Source organism: Lissotriton helveticus, chromosome 6, assembly GCF_964261635.1.
Source record: "Lissotriton helveticus chromosome 6, aLisHel1.1, whole genome shotgun sequence".
Lineage (NCBI taxonomy): Eukaryota > Metazoa > Chordata > Amphibia > Caudata > Salamandridae > Lissotriton > Lissotriton helveticus.
In genome coordinates this window covers 1,653,070,594-1,653,085,913 of record NC_136067.1, presented here as the reverse complement: position 1 = coordinate 1,653,085,913, position 15,320 = coordinate 1,653,070,594, and the positions used below count along the sequence as shown (strand labels likewise).

Genomic DNA, 15,320 nt, shown 5'->3' with positions numbered 1-15,320 from the left:
ATGAGACTATTAGTTGTATATTCCTTACCTGAGAATTAATCTCAGGTGTCAGGCTGGATCCGGAGAATTTTTCTTCAGCAGTTCCCCTGCATGTTGGTAGGTGGCATGGGTCGACTCCGCGATCGTTGTTGGCGTAGTGACCAATGGGATGACGTTGCGGTGTCTACTTAGACGCCGCCCCTCTGCGCTGATGTCAGTGCTTTCTTTTTCCGCGCCAGCCAGCGCAAATCCAGAGAGAGCGGTACCCTTAGTCATTTTTTGACTAGAGTTTTTTTACTTTTGTTGACTTCTTTTTCCGAGTTGTTCGACTCTTGGGGCATGGAGGGATGTCACATTGACGGACCGGCTTCAAACCGTGTGACTGACCCACATCTCCTGTGCCTCTGGTGTCTGGAGCGCGACCAAGACCCGAAGTCATGCTCCAACTGTCGGGCCATGAACCCGAAGTCTTTGTGGGAGCAGTCCGGAAAGCTTCTCAAGGCCTGGCAGTCAGCTCCATGCCGCTCTATTGTTGTATTTCTATCTAGGACCCTAATTCAATATTCCTAATTTATGCCCTTATATGGCTATAATAAATAATATCCTTATAAAGGCATAAGAATCATATCCATATTTAGTCGTAGCCCATGCAGTCCAAATTAAGCAAGGCTACTTCCCCAGACTCCTAGAGAGTACAACGCGTTCTTTAAACAAAGCAAACCTCCAGCAACCTGGGAAATCCCCATGCTTCTGTTTTTATTTGTCCCAGAACTCCTGTGAGCACTGAAAGGACGGCCAGTTCTTAGTGACATCTTTATTGACGTCTTATGTCCAACCTTACGTCAAACCCGGCACCTTTCAGGTATAAATATACCAACGTTGTCTTAAGCAAACACACGGTGGTTTGGAGCAGAGCGGCTATCTACTTGCCCGAGAGCCCAGCTGATGCGAGAGCCCACGGACGCCTCCCCTCCCTTTTGACGCACTGAGAGAGACGCTGTCTTTTCTCCAGCCGAGAATTCCAGCTCCGGTGTTTCTAGCTGCCCTTGCGGGTTGCTGGGATATCGAGTCCTGAGAAAGAGATACCTGACCTCCTGCTTTCTATTACCCAGGTACGAAGCTGACTAAACCCTTAAAGAGAATTCTTGATTCAGATTCTTGGCAAAACCAACTTAACTTAAACTGCTACTTACTCCTTCCCACGTATAAGGCTTAGGTCAGGTACACCGGGGTAGGCGTATTTAGAAGTACCAGTTGAGTACGTTAGTCAATGTATTATATGTATGTATATATTTTATCTATTTTAAAGTATCATATGGCTAAGAAACCATATCAATGCTTTTACAGTATTATTTTATAATACTCCTTTTACTGTACGCACTTTACTTTACTATAAGTATTGCAATTGTGGCAATTCATTTCTCTTGCATGAGAAAGAAGACTGCTCAATAAATAACACCTTTTATTGAAAACGCCCGTCTCTCTATTTCTCTACACTCTGGTGAAACTAAGTATGCACAATTGACTGAGTGAAATAACTGTCTATTGTTTTCACACAACTCTAGAGATACACCCCTATTCTGAGGGAGCAAAGTTGTCATGTTTTATGGTTGTCAGAAGCTAATCCCTTCTTGTCTACCCAGGGAAGTTAAACTCCTCCTTGTTTATTCGAGAAAGTTTCTAGTGACCTCTGAGCTAGCTGGCAAAACTAATTAAGTCTAATATAGTCAGTAGAGACCTAGTCGACCTCAGTCCTACGTCTACACTGCTGTTTATATTATTCCAATGCGCAGAGCCTATTATGAATATAGGAACTACACTACATGGCGCCCAACGTTTGGTAAGGCGATAATCTAACGCAAGACACTAGAGTAACTCAGTCGTGCTTTTTCACACAGACCCCTTTTTCCCGTAAAAACTCCAAAAGACGTCTGGAGTGGGTAAAAGGTTAAAATCCGCCGGAACTTAGTAGGAAGAGATTCCTAAGTATAGTTTTTGGTTTAGTCAACGTTGAAAGATACAGTGTTCCAAAATATTGTGCACCTAATCTTTGTTTCCTTGAAACTTGATCTGCAACAAAAAGCTTTCTGTTAGTAAAAATGACTGAAAGTGAAGACGAAAGGGAGGCAGCTGGAATAGCAGCTCAACTCCTAGCGGATGACACAAGTCTCCAAGAAAATGACCCGAATGTTATACTCATTCCGGCAAATATAAGAAGAACTATAACTATTAAACTTATAGAAAATGGACTGACATCACGAGGTGGTACAGTCATATTCGTGGTAGAGGCCCATGAATATCGGCAGACAGAGGTATTCTATTCATGGATAAACTTTCCAGCAGCAAACGCTGTAACAAAAGAATTCCACTATTACAAAATAGAGGAACCTCCGGATGAATACACTCCTTTTGAGGATGTTGAAATCCCACTAAATTACCAAGAGCACCTGCTCTGGTTTAAAGGCGCCCTAAAACATCAAAATCACATCACCAGGCTCGGTCCACTAGGTAGACGAGGAGCGACGTGGCCGGTTCTAGCCAGCTACACACCACATCCAGACATTGATAAAATGTCAGACCTAGAGCTCTTAGCTCAACTAAAACTGTTAATTAAAATACACAGACAATTGGTCCAATATGTCATGAGGACTTCAACAGTCCAACCGGCAATACAAATTCCAGAGACCACCCCTCACCAGGGTAACACAAATAAAATCACACCACAAAATATACAATCAGCCATTGGCAAAGTACCTACAAAACGGGAACAAATTCCATTCTGGTTAGCTCAGAAAATCACTCAAATAGAGGCAGTATTTCCTGATACTGCGCCTACTGAGAAACACAGAATTCTGACTATCTGTCTTCCAAAGGGGATCGCACCACATGTGGAGGACTGTGACACTTGGGGCACAGTCTTTGCTTCAATTTACACAAAAACACATGGTGTTCCGTCCTTGGCGGTTATACCAGACTTACTAGGACAGATTCAAAATGAATACGGTCCAGAACCTGCTTTAACTCTGGGTATGAAATTACTGAAAGACTTCAAGCAGGTCTCAGCTATATTATTAGCCAACATAAAAGGAGAAGCAGCATCTGTGGCGATCCGCCAGAGATTGAAAGAAACAGATATAGCAGACCAACGATTTGAACTTGCCAGAATCATAGAAAAATGCTATGAAGAACTAGGTAGAGATAGTTTGGGAGGAAAACGAGTAAACCCCAAACTACTTGAAAATCCTGAAAAGACATTTATTAAAAATAATCTAAACACTCCTAAAAAGAGTTGGGATGGAAATAAACAATCCACTCCCAAAGAAAAACTATTCCAGTCCAGAGGAAGGTCTCCTCAACGGAGAGATAGATCTCCGGACCAAGGAAACAAGTCTCCCCAGAGGGAGCCCTCTGAGAAAAGATACAACCTTAGAGATAGGGATAAATTGAGAAAACCTGATAGATATCAATATATTGATACACGTCCCTCTCGATCTTTTCAGACTTCCTCGCAGAAATCGGAAAGAAGAGGACGGTCAGAACACAGGGAAGAGCACGTCAAGTCCAAAGACAAGGAACCTGTTCATCAAAGTAAAAAATTACAATTTCTAAGAAAGAAGGTAGCCAGTATTAAAATAATTAAACATGCCGAGGATACTGTGGGCACAACTGAAAAACGGAGAGTGGGCCCAGACAATGCTAGACAGCGCAGCAGAAGTGACAATAGCTTGCAAGATCTTGATGAATCTTCTGGAGACAGTGGACACGAATGAATACATTCAGGTGGAAACTGCAGAAACCAGAGTTAGCAAACCTCTTAAAATATACGAAATAACATTGCGTATAGAGGGAGATAAGACTAGGAAAGTAAGGGGTCTCTTTTGGGATAACCTTTCAAAAGGCTATGACATCCTGTTAGCTGAGAAAGACTGGCCACAAGAGTTTGTCAGGGAGTGCCCTCAGGGCGAAGAAATGATTATGCCTGCCTTCTCAAATCATATTCCGATTCATAGAAAATATACATATACGAGAAAATGGGCAGTAGCCCAAGCTCCTGCATTATATAAAAATCATGTAGGATGGGATGAGGACTCTCCTCCTCACAAAATCCAGTTAAAATGTCAACCCACTGCACAAAGGCAGTACCCAGCTAAACAAGAAACTAAGAAGCAAGTCAGGGAGATCTTAGATCAACTTGAATACCAAGGGGTGATTGAAACATGCACCTCACAAATGAACAATCCTTTGTTTCCTGTCTCCAATCCAGACGATTCATATCGTCTAGTTTTGGACTACAGACACCTTAACTCATGTTGCAAAACATTTGCAGTACAAAACTCACACAGTGCAGCACTAATGAATAACATCGTGCGCAAAAAATACAAAACGACATTAGACATCTCTAATGGATTCTTTTGTCAAAACATTGCACCTGAGAGCAGGTATTTGACCGCGTTCTCAATAATGGAGTCGCAAAAACACCTTCTGTCGACTCCCACAGGGATTCAAGAATAGCCCAGGATTATTCTCAGCAAGGGTAACAGAGTTACTACAAATATGATGAAGCATTATCGTATGTCGATGACATCTGTCTCACAGATGATGACCTGGATACTCACTTGAAAAGAGTGAACACCATAGTACTTGGGTTCGCAGCTGAGGGTTACAAATTCAACTTTAAAAAGTCACGAATTGCCCATCTAACTGTCCTGTTTTTAGAATATGAATTATCAAGTGAAGGCAAAAGCCTAGCAGACAACTTCTTAGAGAAGTGTGCTGTACTCCAAGCACCTAAAACGCTGACGAACTTACAATCAATACTAGGTTTCTTGAATTTCGGAAGAACATACATTCTAAATTATGCAGAGAGGGTTAAACCTCTCTATGAATTAATAAAACCTGATTTCAAACCAATCAATTGGACTCAGAAACACACAGAAATTTTAAGATCATTGCAAACCGACATGTTAGCTAAAACAAAATTGCAAACACGCTAAAACATACGCAACCTTGTAATCCGAGTCATCCCAGGAAGATGCGGATTCACGTACCTGACCTCTAATGAGGGAGAAACTGTACCAATAGCTTACAAATCTCACTTGTACACAAAAGCTGAAATGAAATTCAGTTCTACTGAAAAAATTCTAATAGCGGTTCAAACTGCTGTAGTAAAAGAAAGAGCCCAAGGCAGAAGGATAACTGTTTTAACAGAAGAATCAGCCCTTGAGGCATTAACACACCCACGCAATTTGACTGCTGTGGCATTAGATCCAAAATGGATACAATGGGAAAATTCTCTTGCTGCAGAAGACGTGAAATTCTATTTTGACCCGAAACTGAAAAAACTAGTAAATATAGAATATGAAGAAGAATATCCTCTGCCAACCGAAATTCTGCCTCTCGAACAGTACACATATGTAATCTACATGGACAGATTTGCACAACACTACGATGTAGAGAAAAAATCCTACAACGCAGCGTGCGCGATTGTTAAAGGTCGCTGGCGCTTGAGTAAATTCAGACCGATGATTACAAAAACTGAATCACTCAAACTGCTCAACTCAGCGAGCTGAAATAAGATCTTTAAAGATGGCGCTTGAAAATGCCGATCGCGAATTCCCCACACTAATAGTGTGCGATTTGCATTACTGCGTCAGGTCTTACAATAATGACTTGCAGACTGGGTTCAAAACGATTACAAAGATGACACAGGTGCCACAATAAAGCATAAAAAGCTTTGGGAACAGGTAGTGCTTTTGCAGAAAGAACTACAAAAGACTCACGTGATACATACACTGAGTCAACAACGTGATGGCGTTCATGTTGCAGGGAATTCATTGTCTGACACAGCCACAGCGGAAGCAGCTCAACCGGCTTCCGTAGCCACAAAAAAGCGATCAGAAAAATACATAGACGGAGAAACTATGCTGGCGGTAAAAGCGTCTTTAAAAGGCGATTATGCAGCATTACCTCTGAACTATCCACTCAGTAATACATACATAATTGATGCAAACTCCGTTCCTTTTGCTCAAATCCCTGGAGTGGGGGATAGAGTAATTCCAAACATTAACAGGAGAGTCTTCTTGATTGAAGCGGCACACATGGGATTGGGTCCAAGGCACCAAGAGATCAAGGAATCTCTGAAAGAATTACAATCAGAATACCGGTGGCCGGGGATGAGCCTGCAACATAACACATTTGCAATGGGCTGTCCAAACTGCAACAGAGATCGCAGTCGTGAACCGACCGGGGTATTATTGCCAGGACCCTTCTTTTAGAAAGCATAAGGCTATAAATACGTAAAAATCCAGCCGGAGAAATGCGTCCCATTAATGTTTAAGACTAGATTCACTTAAAATGTAGACACCAGCGCTCGGCTGACGCCAGAACTGTTATAAAAGATTTGCGAGTCTTTATCGGCACATACGCAATTGGCATGCTACATTCTGACCAGGGTCCTGCGTTTAGCTCTAGGGCTTACAAGGAGGCCATGACCGGCATGGGCATTGCATTGCGGTACTCTTGTCCATTCCATCCTGAGGGAAATGTGGTAGTGGAAAGAAAAAAACGGGACATAAAGCAATCTATAATGGCGAGGGTATTAGGTTCGGGTGATGGGTGAGTCCAACATTTAACAAGTGTCCAACGTAGTCTTAATAATCTGCCAAGAAATTCTCTAAAAGGTCTCAGTCCGTACGAACTATTGTTCGTTACTAGAATGCACATTCAGGACCTTGATAGTCACACTTCAGTGGTAGAAGAAAAATGCTTTGATATCAAAGACCGTTTGGCTGTTTTACAGGACTTAAATGAACCATGACGAAACCTGAGCAACATAAAGTTAAAGCAACAGCCAACAGCCACTGAAGAAAAACCACCTGTCCCAGCAAGACCTGTCTGGATTCCGAAGATTGGGGATCTGGTCAGAGAGAAGATTGCGGTGAAGAAGGAATTTGGGCCTTCTTACAGAAAAGCAGTACCTGTCTTAGCTGTCAGCGGAACAAGATCAGTTGTACTACCGCCCCTTGCTGGTAAAAAGGAGAACCGAGTTGTATCCATCGACCTGGTAAAACCACAATCATGTGGCCAATAATAAGTAGTAGGCCCAGTGGACTCCCAAGAAATAGCAGAGTACCAAGATTTGCTACAATACAAGAGGTTCAAACTGAGAGACTAATCACATTCAATAAACCTGCAGTGAATAAAAAAGGACTATGCAACAAAGCCATGGAACTTATGCCTCTTGAAACCCAAATTGCAACAGTTCGTCAAACACCAGTCTACAACGATGTAGCCTCAGACTATGCTAATGAAACAAAGAAAAATCCAAAAGCAAATGAAAATTCGGAAGCAATTCCAACAATTGACAGAACTGCATCTGGCTACTTCATCAATTTCGTTGACTTTTCTGATGATCCAAGTGACCATGAAGAAACACCAGCAACAAAAACTTTCAAAGACAAAGTAACTGAACTCTTTCATCAACTCAAAGAAACCTATCTGATTTCTCCATGGATTAAATTTTGGATTGTGTTAGGTGTACTTTTCCTCCTGCTTTGGCTCATCATGGTTCTTTGTTTGGGAAAATTAATTGAAGGAAAATACAGTACAATGGACACAGCAAGTCAGAATATCAACTTGGTCCTAAAGCCTCACACGTCATCTCACATCGAGAAAAGAGAACTATCATCAGTGAATGTCACAGCCAATCCAATTCCCGGTGGGGTAGCATGGGACAGAACTGAATTTGACATTTTTGGCCCGATTGAGCTCTTGAAATATCTACACTAGTTTAAGGTTTCATTAAGTGACTTTGTAAAACCAAGTACTTTCTCTGATGATTGGGACTTTGAAAATATTAATAACATGATGTCCGATTTAGTAATGTCAGCAAAATTTACAGAACATGATTACAGGGTTCATCAAATTATGAAGAAATGTACTGTTATAATCACTTTGGTCATCACTATTTGCATAAATCTGCTCAACCTAGAAATGTTTTTAATTATAACCAATGGGAACATTGTGCAACGCCACCTAAAAGCAGCTCAAAAACATTTTATGAGAAATTCCCATACTTCTCAGGGTTTAACACAAGTGATGCAGAAACGTTTTATTTTAAAATGTTTAATACGACAGGAACGAAAACAATGCTGACAAATACTAAATTGATCTATTCTGAATTATTATGAAAAAATGATTACATTTGGTTTTGAATTCTGGAAAAACAACATTGAAACAAAAACCATCTGGGGTACAAAAGAATGGCAGGTCCAAGGTTTAGAAGCATTATTTAGAGCCTGCATGATCCCAGAACAAATAATATTCTTGAATGACACCATTCAACAGACTACCTGTCTTGGCCTAGCCGAGATTAAAGACTTAAACAAACCGTCTATTCCAAAGCCCATACCTGATAGTAATAGCACTCCTGATATGGAGATAGACGTATCCCATATTTTATACCAAAACAGAACACATCCTGATTGGAAAAAATGGTTGATCTGGCCCACAGACACAAATAACTGTCAAGATAGATTCCTGAACAAAACACAGGGGTTCAAAATGACCAGGCCAGACCCAAGATACTCCCAGAGACAACATCCAGGGATAGTTACAACATACAGTGTAGGGAAACTATGCCTCGAATGGCTACAAAAATCCACACTGGCAAATTAAGCAACACTTGACTTTACTTAAAGACGGTGCTGACTTGCGTGATTTTATTCTGGGACCACGCAAACAGCGTAAAAAACGTTTCATAGCGGCCGGTATATACGCTGCGTACAACGAAGCTTGGAAAGTAATGCAAATTGAAACAACAGAAAAAATACGAGAAATTGATCGTATTAATTTGGAAAAATCACTTTCTGTTGTGGACAATGGGTTAACGACTCTGTCCTCCAGAATATATTCACTGGACAGTATTGTATCATCTGCTATTGATATAATAGAGCAGGACTTACTAATGTTACAATATGGTCAGTCTTTACGTTCTATTGTACAGCTTGTCTGGACGTTGCAAAATCTGCGTTCAGGCTACGTACTATGGCGATTAATCAACACAACGTCATTATTCTCCATCTTTAACCTTACTAATAAACAAATCAGTTTGGCACAAATAGGAGCAGACTATACGATTCTGAGCATTGAAAAACTTGAGAGATTACCATTGACAATGTCAGAAAGACCTGTCATTGAATGGATAATACACGAAATAATTACAATTCCGATAACAACTTTCCGATTTAAATATTGCCAAGAGTATATACCAGCGGGCCAGTATGAAAGGTTGGGTAAAGGGTACATCAAGTCAACATGGAAATTACCTTATACACACACATGTTACAGTGAAAAGAAAAAGGATGTATTCCTTAGTGGTAAAAATTGTAAAAGATCACTAAGCGGTACACTTCTGTGTCAAAGTATTAACTTGCATGGGGCCTGCGAAGGGTCTTCGAATAACCTTTAATGTCACCTGCAAGGCACTCCTGCAACACAGATAGAGCCATTCTTTAGACAGCTTTCTAACGGGAGCTATATTCTAATAAATGACCACAGCTATTGTGGCATGGTGCCAGGGAAAGCCTATCTCGTAAGCGTTAGTTCCATGGTCACTTGCTGTATGCAAGTATTGTATCCAAACAGCACTCCAGACATGGAGGCTCCAATATGGCCTTATTTGAATATCTCTTCTATTCGAATTGATACTTTAAGCAGAATGAAGTTTATTCATTTACAGACAACTGTGCCTTTGACCTCGTCCAAGGAAACGTATGATCTGCAAGTTGCAAGGACAACGGCAGAGATACATCCCCTTTTATCAAGAAATTGCCCCGTGCATTTCGTAAAAATGTTGAGCCAAATCCTAAACATGTCAGATACTAGTGGCATTGCACATGTATTTAAGACAATTTTTTCGGGACTGTTAACACCCTTCGAAACAGTTCTGGCCATTTTTCCCAATTTTGTCCATTCTGTCTTTGGCGGCCTACCTCTACTTTTGGGACTCGTGGCAGGAATTTTATTTTTGATCCTTCTGCTCCGATATGGCAAGCCAAGTCACAGACAAGACTCCAGCAACGATGGAAGAAACGATCCTAGCTATATGCTATCGGGACCGCATAACTAAAGTCCTCGGATTAGCCCGGCTAAGAGATCTGAATATGATCTGGTATCTTTCATTCAGACCTATCTGGCAAAATTGCATCTTACCTGTGCTTCGATGTATGCTATGCGGAGAAGAATGGGTGTTGGACGTCTGTCTTACACTACCATCAGCAGTACCAATGGATACAGATACCTTGCTAGGTCCTGTAACGGCTCATGCATCGTGTTGTCCCCAGCGGCTACCCATTCTGATGACTGCATTCGTTGAGACTTCACCACTACGAGTATGTGGCAGTGGAGTACGAGATGAGAGCAGCATCACACAGGTACAACCTTCTGTGAGCATTGCTGATCCTGACATCGATGATGACAATCATTCTCACACATGCACTGTTACAGCATTTTCAAACTTGGTCGAACTTTTACCTGATGTCGTAGACCAATTTTTTGCGAATCTGTCTGAAATGATGTTCTCCCCTGAACAAAAAGAATAACTTTTTAAGCAACAAGCACACAGCATTCCCTGAACTCTGAATTCGGCCTTCAGCTTTGATAAACAAAAGCTACTGAAAACATTTGGAACTATTTTTTTCCCCTGAAAGCGAAATTATTTTTTTTTCACTTCCAAAATATTTACCTTTTTCTGGCACATGTACTCTGCTTAAAGTAGAACTATTCTTAGAGAACAGAGCTTCTATTTTAGGAACTCTAGAGACAATATTTTGCCTCTAGCACATGTACAGCATTTGTATTAATATGTGATGGAATGGTCTCGACCTTCTCTTCTGTATTCAGAGCCATTTCATGTGTAATTTTCGCAATTCATTCAGCTGATATATATATGCATTTTTTAACTGAATGATATTACTGCTTGAAAAGCGTACAGTACCAATTCTCATTTTCGTGTATTTACCATATACCATTTCAAATGCAAATTATGTATTTTGGGGTGGGTTGGAAAACACATGCACCATTATTTGTTTACTATTGCTTAGTTTTAGTAATGAGGGACATTAGATCGTGGAGTGGGTGTGGTATTTCTATCTAGGACCCTAATTCAATATTCCTAATGTATGCCCTTATATGGCTGTAATAAATAATATCCTTATAAAGGCATAAGAATCATATCCATATTTAGTCGTAGCCCATGCAGTCCAAATTAAGCAAGGCTACTTCCCCAGACTCCTAGAGAGTACAACGCGTTCTTTAAACAAAGCAAACCTCCAGCAACCTGGGAAATCCCCATGCTTCTGTTTTTATTTGTCCTAGAACTCCTGTGAGCACTGAAAGGACGGCCAGTTCTTAGTGACATCTTTATTGACGTCTTATGTCCAACCTTACGTCAAACCTGGCACCTTTCAGGTATAAATATACCAACGTTGCCATAAGCAAACACACGGTGGTTTGGAGCAGAGCGGCTATCTACGTGCCCGAGAGCCCAGCTGATGCGAGAGCCCACGGACGCCTCCCCTCCCTTTTGACGCACTGAGAGAGACGCTGTCTTTTCTCCAGCCGAGAAATCCAGCTTCGGTGTTTCTAGCTGCCCTTGCGGGTTGCTGGGATATCAAGTCCTGAGAAAGAGATACCTGACCTCCTGCTTTCTATTACCCAGGTACTGAGCTGACTAAACCCTTAAAGAGAACTCTTGATTCAGATTCTTGGCAAAACCAACTTAACTTAAACTGCTACTTACTTACTCCTTCCCACGTATTAGGCTTAGGTTAGGTACACCGGGGTAGGCGTATTTAGAAGCACCAGTTGAGTACGTCAGTCAATGTATTTATGTATGTATATATTTTATCTATTTTAAAGTATCATATGGCTAAGAAACTATATCAATGCTTTTACAGTATTATTTTATAATACTCCTTTTACTGTAGGCACTTTACTATAAGTATTTCAATTGTGGCAATTCATTTCTCTTGCATGAGAAAGAAGACTGCTCAATAAATAACACCTTTTATTGAAAACGCCCGTCTCTCTATTTCTCTGCACTCTGGTGAAACTAAGTATGCACAATTGACTGAGTGAAATAACTGTCTATTGTTTTCACACGACTCTAGAGATACACTCTTATTCTGAGGGAGCAAAGTTGTCATGTTTTATGGTTGTCAGAAGCTAATCCCTTCTTGTCTACCCAGGGAAGTTAAACTCCTCCTTGTTTATTCGAGAAAGTTTCTAGTGACCTCTGAGCTAGCTGGCAAAACTAATTAAGTCTAATATAGTCAGTAGAGACCTAGTCGACCTCAGTCCTACGTCTACACTGCTGTTTATATTATTCCAATGCGCAGAGCCTATTGGGAATATAGGAACTACACTACACTATGTCCCGGTCGAGAGGGAGGTCGCGGGTCCGGTCGCAGAGTCACCACCATCACTCGGCTTTGTCTTTGGGTAAGTCTAAGCACAAGAAGAAGACAAAAAAGCACCGTCTCTCTGCGCAGCTCCGCCCGCTGATTCTGTTGGGCTGGCTCCGAGCTTCCCTCACTTCCCAGGAGCCACTGCAACCCCTGCCCAACGTCGTTCCTTTTACGAAGTCCTCCACTCCATATTTGGGCAACCCAACTCTGCCGGTGCGCCTTCGGGCACCACGGACTCTGCTGGGGGTTGTAGGCCTTTATTGCCAGCTGCTCCCGCCTCTGCTCCACAGGGCCCCCAGGGATGCAGGCCTGGATCTGGATCTGTGCCGGTCAACCTTATGGCACCTCCGGCGCTGATTCCATGGACGACACCTCTGCCTCCTCCGACACCGGTTGTGTGCCCAACCGGCATCGACCCCGGCCTCACCCATGACTTGAACACGGAGCCGGACTTGCGTCGGCCAACGCCGGTAATGGCGCCGACTGGTACTTTTGTACCACTGTGCTTTCCTGGCGCTCCATATCACCCTGAGTGGCAGCCAGAAGATGGTGAGGAGGACTGGGAGGGGCTAGCGACCCTCTGGCAGACCAGCTTGACGAGCCGGACTGAAGAGGGGAACTGGGTAAGGCCAGTGGTCTGGATACATCCCCAGACATTGGTATGCTTTCTCCCCCCTACCATGGCTATGGAGGAGGGGGCCTCTTACGCTTTGGTGTTGCTTAGGGCGGCCGAAGCCTGGGGCCTTGAATTACCTACGGTGGCACTCCTCCTGACTGAGGTGCTTCAACCAGCAGCAGCCTCTTCGGAGCCCCTGCTGCCATTCAATGAAGCCCTCACAGACATCCTTTTGGGCACTTGGTCCAAGCCCACCACAGGGGCTCCTGTGGATAGGATAATTGCCCGACGCCACCCATCGGCCCCGGGTGACCCAAATTTCCTCTCCCAACACCCTACCCTTGAGAGCTTGGTGGGTCAAGCCTCAACGTCCAAAGGCGCTTTCCCCACTGCTCCTCCATATCGGGCATCCAAAAAGCAGGATTATCTTAGGAAGATGTTTTCTTCCGCCAGCTTAGAACTGCGGTCCATAAACACTGCATGTCTCTTAGGTCGTTACACCCACTCTTTGTGAGACATGGTTGCGCAGGTGCTGCCCCAGTGGCTGCATGAGGCCCGGGCCATACTCCCGTGCGGTCGCAGAGGGGAGAGATGCAGCAAAGTTCCCCATTCACTGTGGGCTGGACACCGCCGACTCGCTAGGCAAAACAATTTCAATGTCTGTAGCCCTGAGACGCTATACCTGGCTGAGGTCCACTGGCTTCTCGGGCGATGTCCAATCAACTCTTTTGGACATGCCCTTTGCTGGTTGTCACTTGTTTTGCGACAAGGTGGACAATGTGCTCAAGCGTTTTAAAGACTCCAGGGCTACCGCGAGATCCTTGAGCCTCGCTATCACCTCTCGCCAGACGCAGTCTGCTTTTTGCCCCTTTTATGGCTATGGATGGGGTGCCCCACCACGTTCCGCCCAGATCCAGAGTCCTGCGCAAACTCCCTAGCCGCTGGGTGGTTGGGGACGTGGGACCCACCGCCGTGGGTCTGGGGGCCAGCAGGCGGGCCAATTTACCAGTGTCCCCCTGCAGCAGCCTCTAAACCTTCCTTGTCCGACCTTTCAGAGCCACCAGTTGCCAGTGGGCAGCAGGATCCGCCATCACCTCCCCCACTGGGACAACATCACATTCAACGGGTGGGTTTTGCAGATAGTCTGAAGGGACTGCTCCCTCTCCTTCGAGACTACCCCTCCCTCCCTCCCTCCATGCCACCAACACTCCATCGCATGACAGAGGATCACTTGGCCCTTCTCCATCAGGAAGTTGCGGCTCTCTTGGCCAAGGGAGCTATCGAGCGAGTCCCTGTGCCAGAAGTAGGTCGTAGTTGCTACTCCCACCACTTTCTGGTGCCCAAGAGGAACAAAGGCCTGCATCCTATCCTAGACCTCAGTGACGTCAACCGCTTCCTCCGGAAAGAGAAGTTCAGAATGCTGACATTGGCTCATTGGCTCAGGTCCTGTCTGCCTTTAACCCTGGAGACTGGATGGTAGCGTTGGACTTGCAGGACGCGTATTTTCACATCCCTGTCTTTGCCTGCCCACCGCCATTAGCTACGTTTCATGGTAGGCCACGAGCATTTTCAGTTTACTGTGCTCCCCTTTGGCCTTACCAGTGTCCCTCGGATGTTCACGAAAGTGATGGCGGTGGTCGCAGCTCATCTGCACCGATCAGGGGTTCCAGTCTTCCCCTATCTCGACGACTGGTTGTTAAGTTAGAGCTCGACCCAGGCTGTTGTTGCCAACCTCCAGACTACGGTGGACTGCCTGCATTCACTGGGGTTCACAGTCAACGTGCCAATGTCGCACCTGAACCCTTCTCAGAAGCTCCTTTTCATCAGAGCGGCTCTGGACACAGCGCAGTTATGGCCTATCCTCCAGAGCAGTGAGTCCGGGATATTTGGGCTATGATACCAATGTTCCAGCCTCTATCCCGGATTTCTGTGAGAATGACCATGCAGCAGCTGGGCCTCATGGCCTCCTGCGTCCTGCTGGTGGATCATACCAGGTGGCATATGCGGGCTCTGCAATGGGACCTGAAGTGCCAGTGGGCACAGCATCAGAGGAATCTGTCCGATGTCATCCAGATCTCGACGGGGACTGCACATCAGTTGCAGTGGTCGCTCATGAACCAGGATTGGGTCTACGGCAGATCCTTCTCCCTTCCCCAACCAGATTTCACATTGGTGACTGATGCATCTCTCATGGCATGGGGCGGTCACATGGGAGAGGCGGAGATCAGGGGCATCTGGTCTCCAGCGGAGTCCGGGCT

At 44.1% G+C, this 15,320-nt stretch overlaps 1 protein-coding gene across 3 annotated transcripts in view; it reads left to right on the top strand.

Annotated features, from left to right (window-relative positions):
* The window catches only part of GPCPD1 (glycerophosphocholine phosphodiesterase 1), a 733,645-nt gene that overhangs the window by 409,700 nt on the left and 308,625 nt on the right, over nt 1-15,320 (top strand). The gene's annotated exons all lie outside the window — the stretch shown is intronic.